Genomic DNA, 14,127 nt, shown 5'->3' with positions numbered 1-14,127 from the left:
ACCATGAGGTTGCGGGTTCGGTCCCTGCCCTTGCTCAGTGGGTTAACGATCTGGCGTTGCCGTGAGCTGTGGTGTAGGTTGCAGACGCAGCTTGGATCCCGCGTTGCTGTGACTCTGGTGTAGGCCAGGGGCTACAGCTCCGATTTGACCCCTAGCCTGGGAACCTCCATATGCCGCGGGAGCGGCCCAAAGAAATAGCAAAAAGACAAAAAAAAAAAAAAAGAGAGAGAGAAATATTTTTAAAAGATAGGGTATTTAACATTGTTAAGTACTACAGAAAGAGAATGAGGTTTTAGCCTAATCATGCCAGGGAAAACTGGCTGTATGGAAAAAGAAGTATCAGGTTAGAGTTCTGGCTCTTCCCAAAATCAGACTAGATTCCAGGTTGATTTCAAAATTGATTTTTGGAGTTCCCATGTGGTTTAATATCAAGGATCCAATGTTGTCACTGCAGTAGCTCTGGTTAACTTCAACCCCCAATCCTGGGAACTTCCATATGCTGAGGGTGCAGCTCTAAAAATAAAAATTAAAAAAAAATAAAAAATAGGAAACATGTTCATCATACTGCCAGAAACAGAGTAAGAATAAATAAATATTGATTGATTCTACTCTCAAATTCACCACCTACCACTTCCTACTTCCATTCACTCATTTTCAGCCAGAGAAGATTTCCAATAAAACTCCCTCCTATGTTCTCCTCCACCTCCATGACTATATTCCTTCTTTTCACCTAAAACTCCTTCCTACAATTCCCTCAAGATATACATATGGAAATTATAACTATGTTTTATAGTCTCTGGTCAAATGCCATTTCTTCCATGAATTTTTCAAACATTTTATATACACTATTTCACATTTTAAAAATAACCTATCATTTTCTAATAAGCAAAACTAAAGAGTTCAAAAAAGAAACAAGATTCAAAGAAGTCTGTACTAAAAGAAGATAAAATTAAGATGCAGTGATGGAGTTCCCTTGGTGGCGCAGTGGTTAACGATTCCGACTAGGAACCATGAGGTTGCGAGTTTGATCCCTGGCCTTGCTCAGTGGGTTAAGGATCCAGCATTGCTGTGAGCTGTGGTGCAGGTTACAGACACAGCTCGGATCCTGTGTTGCTGTGGCTCTGGCGTAGGCTTGGCAGCTACAGCTCCGATTAGACCCCTAGCCTGGGAACCTCCATATGCCACGGGAATGGCCCTGGAAAAGACAAAAAGACGGAAAAAAAAAAAAAAAAAAAGATGTAGTGATGACATTTCTGGAAAATTGTGAAAGCCTGAATTGAAAAAATTAGATTTTGTTATATATCTGAAGAGATTTTCTGTAATAGTTTGTTGTAATCTAAGAAATAACTGTATGTCTAACAAACAGTGATTCTCAAAGTGTAAGAGCTCATCTACCAGTATCACCCGGAAGCTTGTGAGAAATGCAAATCTTGGGCCCCACCCTAGATGCAAGGATTTGGGAACAGGGGAAAAAAAATGAGCAATCTGTGGTTGAACAAGTTCTCTAGGTGATTCTAATGTAAAGTCTCAGAAACATGGTGATACTAAAATAGAACTGATGGTTTCAGTTTCTTTAATGAGTGGGTATGTAGCTAAAAACCTGAAATGGATTTTGAAAGCCAATATGGAAACCTATATACTATATAGAATTTTCAGTGTGAACTAAACACCACCGTTATATTTGAAAAGTGAATTAACTGTTAGTATAGCTTTGTTCTGCTTCAGTCTTACAAACCTAGGCTTATCATCATACATATATGTATTTGATCTGCTCATAAGCTCAGACAGTTAGGGACAAGATAAAGAACGCTATGCAATCATATATTCACTGCAGCACTATTCACAATAGTCAAGACATGGAAACAACCTAAATGTCCACCGACAGATGAATGCATTAACAAGATGTAGTATATATGTACACAATGGAATGCTACTCAGCCATAAAAAAAGAACAAAATGATGCCATTTGCAGCAACATGGATGGAACTAGAGATTCTCATACAGAGTAAACCAGAAAGAGAAAGAAAATACCATATGGGAGTTCCCGTCATGGCTCAGTAGTTTAAAATGAATCTGACTAGGAACCATGAGATTGCAAGTTCGATCCCTGGCCTTGCTCAATGGGTTAAGGGTCCGGCATTGCCGTGAGGTGTGGTATAGGTTGCAGACGCAGCTCGGATCCTGCGTTGCTGTGACGCTGGAGTAGGCCCGCAGCTACAGCTCTGATTCGACCCCTAGCCTGGAACCTCCATATGCCTCGGGAGTAGCCCTAAAAATGGCAAAAAGACAACAAAAAAAAAAAAAAAAAAGGAAAAGAAAACACCATATGATATCACTTATATCTGGAATCTAATATACGGCACAAATGAAACTTTTCACAGAAAAGAAAATCATGGACTTAGAGAACAGACTTGTGGTTGGCGAGGGGGAGGGAGTGAGATGGACTGGGAGTCTGGGGTTAATAGATGCAAACCATTATATATGGAGTAGATAAGCAATGAGATCCTACTGTACAGCACAGGGAACTATATCTAGACACTTGTGATAGAACATGATGGAGGATAATGTGAGAAAAAGAATATATATATACACACACACACACATATATATATATATGATTGAGTCACTTTGCTATACCGTAGAAAATTAACAGAACAGCTGTAATGGAAAAAAAAAAAAGCATTTAAAAAAAAAGAACGCAAAAAAATGCTATAGAACAAAGATGCTGATAAGACCATATGGTCATAACATACAAATTAAAGATTAACAGTCAAGAAGGCACAACCAACAAAAAAATCCTGTATGCCAGGCACCAATCATCTTGGGTAATTCATAAAATGATGGAAGACAACACTGAGAAACATACAGACATGACACGAGGGAAAGGAAACTAAAGGAACTAGCCTGGGAACCTCCATATGCCATGCGTGAGGCCACAAAAAAACAAAGAAACAAACAAAAAAAATCTATTAAAGGAGTTTCCTTGTGGCCTAGCAGGTTAAGGATCCAGTGTCATCACTGCCACAAAGAACTTCCACATACTGAGGTTGCAGCCAAAAAAAAAAAAAAAATCTATGAAACATACTAAAGAGAAACACAAGAGGCATAGGTTGTCTTCCAGTCTTTAGAGACAGCTTTAAAACCTTTCCTAGGAGTTCCCGTTGGGCACAGTGGAAATGAATCCACTGTGGGTTCAATCCCTGGCCTCGCTCAGTGGGTTAAGGATCCGGTGTTGCCATACACTGTGGTATAGGTTTCAGACACAGCTTATATCTGGCATTGCTGTGACTGTGGCACAGGCTGGTAGCTGTAGCTCTGATTAGACCTCTAGCCTGGAAATCTCCATATGCCACGGGTGTGGCCCTATACAGCAAAAAAAAAAAAAAAAAACAACTTTTCTTTTCTACTGCTTTTAAATCACAATAAGAAGTTACAGTTATTTTTCTGGGCAAGAAATTAACTAAATATTCTACTTCTTAAATTACTATTTATCACAGGAATGACTGTGAAGGTAGATTTCTATTAGGTTAAACAGTAGCTTTATAAATTCTGATTTTCCTAAAGATCTTGATGAGTTTTTCATACATCATCAAAGTACATGGACTCCCATGTGCCTAACAACTTTTCTACAACCACCATCGACATTCTGGCCTACTTGCTCCACCTATCCTCCCCTGCAGCATCTGAAACTATAATACCCTATCTTTCTGGATATTTTCCCTTATGTCCTATGACACTGGTCTTTTCCTCTTCTGATTTTTCCTTCTGTGGTTCATCCTATATCCACCACTTAATTGGTTTGGGGTGGGGGGAGAAGAATCCAACAGGATTTGTAACTCTCTTCTTAAAACATGTCACTTACTGCTTCAAGACCAGGATCAGCTTATTTCCTAATTTTATCTCCGATTCCCAGTTTCCAGGATAACCAATAAATACTTCAAATTTGTTAACTGAGTTAACACAACACGATTCATTCAACATTTTTTAGGTCCTAGAGTTGCATAGCAGACGGACTCATTAAAATGCTGGATATAGGTTAAGAGCAAACAGCTGGTACAAATCTCTGTCCCTTCTAATGAAGATCCGAAGACAGCACAGCTAATAGTGATCTTCACATACAACCAAAAATTACAGTCCAGCTTTTGTAGAAAAGAACACATCCCAGTAATGACTCTGGGACACAGAACTTCCCTACCTTTGAAAAGTGCCAACATACTCACTTTCTGTAAGCTGAAGTATTAACATCTGAGTACCTCTAGTTTACTCTAGAGAATTACAGTCACATAACCTAAGAGTACTGAATATACCATAAATATTTCCTTCTTACCTTGAGCCCCCAAATTTTTGATGCTCATTTATTCCTTTATCAATATGAATTAAAGTTTCGACTAAAATAAAACTTATTCATCCCCCCTTGTTGTTTCTTTCATTCTGTGGTATGTGGTAAGTGAACACTTACCTTGTTTCATCCTTGGGTCTGGAGCCATCATCATTCTGCGAAGCACCTTTAAAATCGATAAAATTTAGACAGAAAATGAGTTTCAAAAAGTGGTTTTCACCATCTTTCTAAACATGCTATGTAAACAAAACTTTTCATTAAATGTTTCTAGTAAAGAACATACTGTAACAGTTAAAGGCCAACACATTTAAAATGAAAATGTGATAAATGTTCATGTGATTAAGAAGTTTTACCAAAATTTTGTGTAAATGATTATTCTGTGTGTGTATGCAAGTGATTATTATAAGAGATGTTAATGAGTCAAGGTATATTGCTCATGTGCTACTGCTACTTCTGCCTTCTTTGAAATACATGTTTGCTTGATTCTAATCCAATTTTAGCTATATCTGTATTCCAACTACCACCCCCTAAAAGTGGCAATTACCAATAAGACAAAGAAAAAAACAGATTTTGAAAACAGAAAAACCAGTAAAATCTCTTTTGGAAGGGAACTGAAAACAGCTTCAAGAATAGGAAAGGCAGAAATGGGTCTCAAAGTAGCCAAAATGAGTGCCACAATGTTCATACTTTTTTTTTTCCTTTTGTCTTTTTAGGGCCATACCTGTGGCAAATGGAGGTTCCCAGGCTAGGGGTCAATTCAGAGCTATAGCTGCCAGCCTATGCCACAGCCACAGCAATACCAGATCCAAGTTCCATCTACAACCTACACCAAAGCTCATGGCAACACTGGATCCTTAACCCACTGAGCAAGACCAGGGATCAAACCCACATCCTCACGAATACTACTCGAGATTGTTACCACTGAACTACAACAAGAACTCCTAAAGTTCCTAAGTGTGGAGAAAAAAAAAAAAAGGAAACCAATAAATATTTGTGTTTCAATCTTGACTCTGATTCATAATTATTGGTGTGATGCTGGACATACTATTTAAACTCCAGAGCCTCACTTTCCTTTATGTGCAAAATGCAGGTAATGCCTTCCAAAATTGTGATGGTCAGGTGAATACTTATATAAACACACCATAGTGCCTAGCACATGATAAACATTCAAAAAATGGCAGCTACTGTTATCTGGCAACTCCAACCAAAATCCACTAAGACTTCCCAATTAAAGCCTCTTTTTACTTCAAAGAAGCAGGTTATATTCCATCAATTATTTCCTACTTTAGTGGAAAACTGGTGACACAAAAATGTCCACTTCTGGAGTTCCCGTAGTGGCGCAGTGGTTAACGAATCCGACTAGGAACCATGAGGTTGCGGGTTTGATCCCTGGCTTGCTCAGTGGGTTAAGGACCAGGCATGGCCGTGAGCTGTGGTGTAGGTTGCAGACGCGGCTCGGATCCCGCGTTGCTGTGGCTCTGGCATGGGCCGGTGGCTATAGCTCCGATTAGACCCTTAGCCTGGGAACCTCCATATGCCTCAGGAGTGGACCAAGAAACGGCAAAAAAAAAAAAGTCCACTTCTGTAGGAAATAAACAGCAAATTCATAAGTATAAATGCGCAGATTAGATTCTACTCTGAAATATAAAGACTGACATGCAGACTTTCTGCCGTGGCACAGTGGGTTAATGATTTGGTTTGTCTCTGTGGCACTGTTGTTTCGATCCCTAGCCTGGCACAGTGGGTTAAAAAATTGCCATGGCTGTGGCATAGGTCACAGATACAGCTCAGATTTTATCCCAGGCCTGAGAACTTCCCATATGCCACTGGTGCAGCAGGGGAAAAGGGGGGGGGAGACTAACATGCTTTACTTCTGCTAATTATTAAATATTCTGCAGAAGTAGTAGTCTCAATTTATAGAAAAAAGGATTTAGGAAACTATAAATACCGGAGTTCCGGGCAGTTTAACAATGTAATTTAACTTATATTATCTTCTAGAATTCCAATTTATTTAAAAATGTAACTATTACAGAGTTCTATCAAAGTGAATGTGTCAATTCTGAAACAGTGTGACCAATTCAGAAGTTTCTCTTCACTCTCATTAACCCCAAAGAACCAATCTGGAAGTTACAACAGGACTATCTTGAAGGCCCTGCTATTGAAAAAGGTCATTAGGTAAAGAGGAAGTAGGAAGTCTTCCAAAGTAGAAACAGAAGTACAGCAGCACCTGACAAATGCAAAAGGTTTCATAACGACTTTCTAAGTAAACAAAAAGATCTCTGTCAGAATAATCAAGGAAACAATCTGCTCTTTGTCTTGAGGCCACTAAATCTATGTTTCACGTGAAAATATACTTATTAACATATTAGTAAGGGAAAGAAATACATCCACTGAGAAGTTGTTTTAGTAAGCATTCTAGATGTTCAGGCACTAACTCAAATGCCTTCAAACTTTTTTTTTTTGTCTTTTTGCCTTTTCTAGCGCCGCTTCCCGAGGCACATGGAGGTTCTCAGGCTAGGGGTCTAATCGGAGCTGTAGCTGCCGGCCTACACCACAGCCACAGCAACGTGGGATCCGAGCCACGTCTGCGACCTACACCACAGCTCACGGCAATGCCAGATCCTTAACCCACTGAGCGAGGCCAGGGATCGAACTTGCAACCTCATGGTTCCTAGTCGGATTCGTTAACCATTGCGCCACGACAGGAACTCCAAACTTCTTTTAATTATAGCTTGTATTTATTCCCTTTAACAAACACTAGCAAATCATAAATTGCAAAATATACCAGCATATGTATATTATAATTTTTTCTGTTATTATTACAACTCAAAGACATCTCAATAAATGTAGCCTATTAAAACAGAAGAGGAAACAGATCAATTTCAGCTTGTACTTGTTTTTCTAGTACAGTACTAAGCAGGTTCTGAGTCAAGTTAAAACTCAATCAGACACTGCTACAGAGAGCTAAGTATATCTGCCCATGCACTGGAGAAGATGTGGCATCAAGTATGCCATATTAACAGCCATTGATGGCCTTACAGAATGGATACTTTATAAATCAGTTCATCACTCAGAGGGCCAAGTGATGTGGCTTTTATTTAGCTAGCTTTTCAACTTATAGAAAACTGTTTTCTTCATAGAAACAATGTGCTAAAAGGAAAGCTGAAAATGAACACTTTTTAAAAAGGAAATAATTTCTTTAATGTGAAAAATGGCAATAATTACAACATACTACAGTGGCTAATGTAAGAAGAATCATTAGAGACTATGTAAGAAGTTATTACTTACTTTCTGAACATGAAGTTTCACCATTAGTAACAACTTCAGACTCTAACTGTAGCCCATCAAGGCAAACTGACAAATCTCCTATCGTTTCTGTTGGTTCTTTGTCACCTACAAGCTGTAAAGTGACAACTACTTCCTCAACTGGAAGAGAACAAAATTACATAAAAGTCACTTTTTTTTTTAAAAGTCATCTTAATAGTTAAAAACAATGTCAGAAAAAATTTACATTTCAGTGTAGACAATTTAACAGGTTTCACACAAGCTTCCAGTCCATTTGATATCAAAACATTTTAAAAAAAACACGATTAATACCTGCAATGTAAAATACTGAACAGGTCAATCATCCCACTTACATACATTTTCTCCTTACATAAAATCAGCCACAAGACTACTCAGTAATAGATGTCTGAATTATAGTCAGTGAAAATATATGATTTAAGAATGAATCTAGAGGAGTTCCCATCATGGCACAGCAGAAACGAATCTGACTAGGAACCATGAGGTTTCAGGTTTGATCCCTGGCCTTGCTCAGTGGGTCAAGGATCTGACGTTGCCGTGAGCTGTGGTGTAGGTCACAGACATGGCTTGGATCCTGCGTTGCTGTGGCTGTGGCATAGACTGGCAGCTATAGCTCTGATTGGACCCCTAGTCTGGAACCTCCATATGCAGCAGGTGTGGCCCTAAAAAGAAAAAAAAAAAAAAAAAATTGAATCTGGAGTTCTCTTGTGGTGAAGCAGGTTAAGGATCTGGCACTACTACAGCTTGGGTTGTTGCTGTGGCTCAGGTTTGATCCCTGGCCCAGAATATGCCAAAAAAAGAAATAATAATATATTAATTAAAATAAGCCCATATTTCAAGTTTTTATGTATCTACAGTATAAACAGATAGATATACACATATAAATAAAACCCAGCATTCTAAAATAAGGAAATTTTAAAATAAGCATTTGAAAAGGAAATCAAAATATTAACCCTATTTGTCTTTCTGAAGTGATTACATTTCTCCTTCATCTTTATTTTTTTTAGTTTTTCATAATTGAGTATCAAGCATTAGAATAAACATCTTTCCTACTAAATAATTTTTTTTAAATATTGGATTCAAAATATTGGCCAATCTATGCTTACTCAGAATGCTTTAAATAGTTCAAGATTCAGGTCCTTATTAATATTATTATCAAGGAAACCTGAAAACAAATAGTGAACACAGTCATTCTCCATGTTTGGCACATGAATTTCTTGAAGAAAAACAAAAGCTGAGCATAACTTCTATTATTTTTACATACATACGTTTCATATTATTTGACTTCAATGTTTCATAGATATCTAATGCAGCCGTTCCCAACAAAACATCAGATTTCAGCGTTTGGTGACTCCACACACGAAAATGTAATTTACTCACAGGGGTGACGATACTACAAGTAAAAAAAGATTAAAAAATAAATAAATAAAAATTTTTTTTCATTAAATATCACAACGGGATCCTAAACAAATTACAATTGAAACTTCTCACCGCACTCTTTATATTTTACTTTACAACCAGCGTTGCTGTGGCTGTGGCGTAGGGTGGCAGCTACAGCTCCAATTTGAGCCCTAGCCTAGGAACGTCTATATGCCACACGAAGTGCGGCTCCCCTCGCACCACCCCCAAAAACTTTCATACAGCAGAAATTGGTACAACACTATAAATCAATTACACTTTAACTAAAAAAAAAAAAAAAATACTTTCAAACGTACACTGTGAGAGGTTGCTTCCATTTGGGACTGTTCGTATTGTTGCATTTTTCTGTTTTCTTTGACTGTCCATCTACTGTGACTTCCACATAAGGACTTGGTCCAAACCAATTCTTTTTATTTTCTTTAAGTTTTGCAGAAATGACTAAGTAAAAGAAAAGGGAAAATATTTAATTTCATAAAGGTTAAACAGGAGTTCCCATTGTGGCTCAGCAGAAACATATCTGACTAGTATTCATGAGGAAGCAGGTTAGATCCCTGGCTTTGTCCAGGGGGTTAAGGATCCAGCGTTGCTGTGAGCTATGGCGTAGGTCACAGACTCAGCTCGGATCTGGTGTTGCTGTGGCTGTGGTGTAGGCCAGCAGCTGCAGCTCTGATTCGACATCTAGCCTGGGAACTTCCATATGTTGCAGGTGTGGCCCTAAAAAGACACACAAAAGAAACCCTCAATTCTGTGAGCTGGGTATTATCATCTTAACTTCTAGATGTAAAAAAACAAGCTCAACAGAATTTAAAAGTTTATTCAAGGGCTAATGTAAAGCCTGGACAGGAGGAATCATTTAAGTATTCAAATCTCAAAGTTGAGATTGCATAAAACTCTCATTACTATGCTGTTATAAAATAAATCAATGTCTACTTGCTAAAATTTAAACTGCCGTAGTAAATTAAAAGAACAAAAGAACTACAAACTGAAAGAAAGAGAACCAGGAGTTCCATTGTGGCTCAGCGGAAACAAAGCTGACTAGCATTCTGGAGGACGCAGGTTCAATCCCTGTGGCTGTGGTGTAGGCTGGTGGCTACAGCTCCAATTTGACCCCTAGCCTGGGAAACTCCATATGCCGCGGGTGCAGTCCTAAAACGCAAACAAATAAATAAACCGAAAGAAAGAGAACCAGAAAAATGTCAGTATCATCTGTCACCTCAGCTACTCCAAAAGGCCTCTTAACAATTGTGTTCTTGCTCTCACTTCTCTAATACTGACAGCAACTAGAATTAGAACAGATGGGATTAAGTCAAAACTTTTCAATGATCCACTAATGCTTACAAAATGAAGATTAAATTCTTCTGGGACATTTTACATTGTTTACTAATCTACCTTTACAATCTCTTTCTACCAAGTTCCTCCAAGGTCCCTGGTATTCTAAACCACCCTTTGTACATTGCTGTACCTCATAAGGCCACTTTCACTCCTCATATGTGCTACCCTCTCTACTCATAATGATCTTCTGTCTCTTCCTTTTCATCCAATAAAATTTTAACTTTTGTTTTCTTTTTTGGCTGCCCTTCTGATTACTTAAACCTAAGAAATTAAATTGTTCTCGTCACTATGCTTCCACAGCATTTTCATATTTATCTATGGCTCCTACAACTTTCATTATTTTAGTTTATTGATTTTTACGTAACTCACCCTGTAATCCCCTTCATGGCAATGTTATGACCAGTCTTTATAACTCATATAGTACTTAGTGATTTAAACCTGAGAGACATTTAATACATCTATTGAATTAAATGATTAGTCATGAAGTTGCCTTGCTTTACAGTTGCACACACACACAGTAACTACTGCATATGATTTCATGTTATTAATGTTCTTCTAATCCTTGCTTTCATTTTTGGCCTTGCCCACAGCATATCAAGTTCCTAGGCAAGTGATGGAATCCAAGCCATAGCTGTGACCCATGCCACAGTTACTCCAATGTCGGATCCTTAACCCACTGCCCTGGGCCAGGGATTGAGCCTGTACCTCAGCAGTAACCAGAGCCAGTGCAGAGACAACATTGGATCCTTAACCCACTGTGCCAGAATGGGTACTCCTGATCCTTCTGTTCTGAAGATCAATGCTTTCACCTAATTTCGATTCTAAGAAATTTGTAGGGAGTTTCCTGGTGGCCTAGAGATTAAGGATCAGGCAATGTTGGGGTGAGGGTTCCTTCCTTGACCCAGGAACTTTTGCATGCCATGGGTGTGGCAGGCAAGAAAGAGACAGACAGGAAGAGACAGAGAGAGAGAAAGAAAAAGAGAGAGAAAGACAGACAGATCTATGTCCAAAACCAAGGTAAGGACCCAGGCCATGTAATTACAGATAAGGAACAGATAATCCAAGAAATCCAAGAATAAATATCAGCAGAATCTGATGAGACACACAGATTTGAAGCATAGATGACAAAGAGGCAAAGAAAATTTTAAATATGTGATCCACTCTTAAGCCTTTTGATAATGCTAACACAATATTCTAACCATACATTAAATTTTTACAATTATACATCGATGCTCTTTCACCAAACAGTATCATTCATTCCAGTTCCTTTTAAATTTTAAGAAAATCAGAGTGATAGTGTTAAGAAAGAAGACAGTGTAAAATAAATAACAGCCTTATAAAGTTTTTAAGCTTTGACTGCTATTAAGATATCAAATTAGATACGAGTAATTCTACTGAGAGAAAAAAAATAAAGAATTCGGAGAAAGAAAATATTTCCCTGCACTTATACACTGTTGTAGAGTTTTCCAAATCATATACATTGTTCTCCGAACAACCATGTGACAAAGATATTAAAATCCTTACTCGACAAATAAAGCTATGGAGCAAGCACATGGACACACAACCATTAAGGATCAGAACCAGGACTAAAATCCAGCAGTGGCGCAATGAGTTAAGGATTCAGGGTTGTCCCTAAAGTGGCTCCAGTTGCTGCTGTGGCACAGGTTTGATCCCTGGCCCAGAAACTTCCACATGATGGGTGTTATGTATATGTGATAAAAAGATTTTAAGAAACAAATTTGAGGAGTTTCTGTTGTGGCGCAGCAGAAACAAATCTGACTAGTATCCATGAGGAGGTGGGTTTAATGCCTGGCCTTGGTCAGAGAATCCAGAGACGCCGGGAGCTGTGGGAGCTGTGGTATATGCCAGGAACTGCAGCTCCAATTCAGCCCCTAGCCTGGAAACTTCCATATGGGTTTGGCCCTAAAAAACATCAGTCTTTTATAACAACATTTTCGGGGTTTTTTTTGGCGGCCAGCATGGGGAGTGGGGGTGTTCCAGCCATACCCAAGCCATGTGGAAGTTCCTAGGCTAGGGATTGAACCACCAGGGAACTTATGTACACCATGGCCAAAAAAATAAATAAAAATAAAATAAACTTGTATATTTATGCCTTCCTTGATTTTAGAAGATGCTGAGGCAGCTTACAAAAAACAAGTAGAATCACTGAGAATCTCAAGTTCCCGTTGTGGCTCAGTGGTTAACGAATCCAACTAGGAAACATGAGGTTGCAGGTTCCTTGCTCAGTGGGTTAAGGATCCAGCATTGCTGTGAGCTGTGGTGTAGGTTACAGATGCAGCTCGGATCCTGCGTTGCTGTGGCTCTGGCGTAGGCTTGGCAGCTACAGCTCCGATTAGATCCCTAGCCTAGGAAGCTCCATATGCTGAGGGTGCGGCCCTAGGAAAGGCAAAAAAAGAAAAAAAAAAAAAAAAAAAGAATCACTGAGAATCTGACATTGCTGAGAAAAGAGACTAGCATCATTGTATTAACATAATAAAAAATACAATGTCAATTAAGAGGTTCTGTGCAAGAACAGTTCTGAGGTTTGTAGCACCAAAAGCAAAGAAGTAAAAAATGATGAAGGACATTTGATTCTATTCAGCTTGGCACTTCACTGTTTATTACTTGATGTTCTCTGGCTGTCTCATATCTAATGATATATCTGCTAAATATTTAACTTTTATCCACTATTCAGTGTTTGATTTATTAAAATGTTTTTGCCTATACATGTATATTCTCAGAATTTTTTAGATCCAAGACTGAAAGCTTTAAAGTGGTAAGAATTACACCTCCTTGAGATGTATTTAAGCATTTATTAAATGTCTTTCTTACTATGACAATAATGATAGCAAGTAAGATAGCCAATTTATGCAAAGAAAAAAGTGTAAAAGTATATATACCTAAATCTAAAGCAATATAACAATATTTATTTCTGAGGATGGAGACTTCATCTCCATTTATTATTTTACTGAGTTTTTAAAAATAAAAAGCAGGTATATTAGGTATGTAACATGAGAAGTTTAAAGAATTTGATTGTTCTGGAGTTCTGGTCATGGCACAGTGGAAACGAATCCAACTAATAACCATGAGGTTGCGGGTTCGATCCCTGGCATCGCTCAGCAGGTTAAGGATCCAGCGTTGCCAGGAGCCGTGGTATAGGTCACAGATCCAGATCGGACCTGATGTTGCTGTGGCTGTGGCGTAGGCTGGCAGCGTAACTCTGATTAGACCCCTAGCCGGGAACCTCTATATGCCAAGGGTGCGGCCCTAAAAAGCAAAAAGAGAGAAAGAAAACAGTTACCTTCATACATACATAACTGGTAGGAATACAGAATGGTGCGGATGATTTGAAAAATAATTTTGAATTCCTCACAATGCTAAACATGGATATTATATGACCTATGACCCAGTGATTCTACTCTTAGGTATAAACTCAAAAAAACTGAAAACATACATCTTCATAAACACTTGCACACAAATGTTCATATAATTATCCATAATAGCCAAAAAGTGGTACCAACTCAAACATCCATCAACTAATAAATGGATAAAATATGTCCACATATGGGATAGAACTGGGCAACAAAAATTCTAATACATGCTACAACACAGATGAACCTTGAAAACATTATTATGATAAGTGAAAAAAAATCAGAGGCAAAAGGCCAAACGTTTTATGTTTCTATTTATATGAGACAATAGGTAAAGCTATAGAGATAGCAATAAATAGGGCT

General features: G+C 38.3%; 1 long non-coding RNA gene across 4 annotated transcripts in view; it reads right to left on the bottom strand.

Moving 5' to 3' along the window:
- Positions 1 to 14,127, bottom strand: part of ITCH — a 108,851-nt gene that overhangs the window by 72,608 nt on the left and 22,116 nt on the right. For 3 of the 4 annotated variants that reach the window (XR_002340135.1, XR_002340136.1, XR_002340137.1), the window contains 4 exons: positions 9,358 to 9,499; positions 8,911 to 9,035; positions 7,628 to 7,765; positions 4,460 to 4,505 (listed from right to left, as the gene is read on the bottom strand). This is a non-coding gene — a long non-coding RNA (itchy E3 ubiquitin protein ligase). The remainder of the gene's footprint in view (positions 1 to 4,459; positions 4,506 to 7,627; positions 7,766 to 8,910; positions 9,036 to 9,357; positions 9,500 to 14,127) is intronic. The other variant, XR_002340138.1, reaches the window with a different exon arrangement.

The sequence above is a fragment of the Sus scrofa genome, chromosome 17 (genome assembly GCF_000003025.6).
Source record: "Sus scrofa isolate TJ Tabasco breed Duroc chromosome 17, Sscrofa11.1, whole genome shotgun sequence".
Lineage (NCBI taxonomy): Eukaryota > Metazoa > Chordata > Mammalia > Artiodactyla > Suidae > Sus > Sus scrofa.
The sequence above is the reverse complement of the archived record's forward strand: the minus strand, read 5'-3'. Positions and strand labels throughout refer to the sequence as shown.